Raw genomic sequence first — 1,757 nt, forward strand, 5'->3', positions numbered from 1 at the left:
GCACGCACACGCACGCACACACAATTTTTCTCTCTCTCTCTCTCTCTCTCTCTCTCTCTCTATCTATCTATTTATCTCTCTTTCTTCCCCTTTCTCTCTATCTCTCTCTTTCTTCCCCCCTCTCTATCTCTTTTTCTTCCCCTCTCTCGCTCACTCACTCTCTCTCTCTACTGCGTTTGTTCAACCATTTCCATTAAAAATAAATGATTCCATAGTATTTCTTTGTAACACCATATCTATTTAGTATATCAAAATTACTTACAGAATTTCCATTTCAAGTTTTATATATATTAGCAGAAATACACATCACCGCAGTTATGTACTAAGCAATCATGACCTACAGTAAAAGAATACCACCCAAAGGGCAGTGTTTCTATTAGAATGCAAAATTTCACTTGTCTGAGTGGAACTGGCGGGCGGAACTGTGACTTTATAGTTTGCGAACTTATTATTTATAGCATCCAGCTGTTATGACGAAAACACTTCTTTCTTAGAAAGCGTTATCAGTTATCGGTAGAATTTCTTCCGAAAAAACTCTGACTTTCGTTTTATTTTGAAAAAATTTTCAAAAAACGTTTCATTTTCTTATTTTATTGCACTTTTCTATTGGAAAAAAACTGCAAATAAAGGCTTATTTGTACATGCACACACACATATTCATACACAAACACACACACACACACACACAGACACACGTATGCGTGCACGCACACACACATATATAAATAATACATACATACATATATGCATACATATATACATACACACATACATACACACATATACTCACGCACACACACACTCGTGAGTTGGTAGAATCTTTACCGCTCCGGATACAATGCTTAGCGGCATGTCTTCCGACATTTTACACTCTCAGCTCAAAGGCTGGCTTAATATTAAAGGCCCTCAGGAAAATCAGTGCAATTTGCCCTTTAATATTTATTTATTTATTTACAAGAAACCCAACACACATAGATCAGAACTGGGGTTCTAAATTCATGCCTTAAAATGGCACTGCCCACACCGAAGCTGCCAGTGCAGAAGACGAATCCTTCGCTATTCTCAACTCATTGCGTCAAGTTGTTTCATCTCCTCCTCGCATTCGAAACGGCTGTTGCGATAGGTCAATAGCATCACAGGATTTAAGTAGCTTACATCTAAACACGCACGCACGCACACACACACACACACACAAACACACGCACACTTTCTCTCTCTCTCTCTCTCTCTCTCTCTCTCTCTCTCTCTCTCTCTCTCTTTCACTTTCTCTCTCTACCCCTTTCTCACACACTTTCACATAAAAAATCAAGTTCCCCAAAAAAGCAAAATAAAAAATAAAAAGCAATAAATATCTAAAGGATATTCACAGTTAATATTGTTAGGGTGATTGTCAAAGAAGGGAAACAGTTCTGAAATAAAACTTATAGAGTGAATATATATATAGAAAGAGTGAATATATATATATATATATCAAAAAGATGTGTTATAATACTGTTCCACAGCCATACCAACAATCCAACATACCTCTATCATCAGCTGCCCCACGGATATCATTATGGTTTCGACACCTAGGCAGTACCATTCAATCCGGCGGTGTCAACAGCACTAAAATAAGTGTTGTTTGGGAACAAACAAACCAAAGAAACCACAACTTTCAAACACATTTATTCTATCTACAACCGTACCGATAAATAAATTCAATAAGTAAATTATAACCACTCTTAAATACGTAACTAAACAGCGACAAATCTATTAAG

The 1,757-nt window shown here is 36.8% G+C and overlaps 2 protein-coding genes across 6 annotated transcripts in view; one reads left to right on the plus strand and one right to left on the minus strand.

Annotated features, from left to right (window-relative positions):
• LOC106873894 (uncharacterized) overlaps positions 1–1,757 on the plus strand; it is a 161,052-nt gene that overhangs the window by 75,358 nt on the left and 83,937 nt on the right. The window lies entirely within an intron of this gene.
• Positions 1–1,757, minus strand: part of LOC106875820 (heat shock protein beta-1) — a 72,426-nt gene that overhangs the window by 55,480 nt on the left and 15,189 nt on the right. The window lies entirely within an intron of this gene.

Source organism: Octopus bimaculoides, chromosome 7 (assembly GCF_001194135.2).
Source record: "Octopus bimaculoides isolate UCB-OBI-ISO-001 chromosome 7, ASM119413v2, whole genome shotgun sequence".
Classification (NCBI taxonomy): Eukaryota; Metazoa; Mollusca; class Cephalopoda; order Octopoda; family Octopodidae; genus Octopus; species Octopus bimaculoides.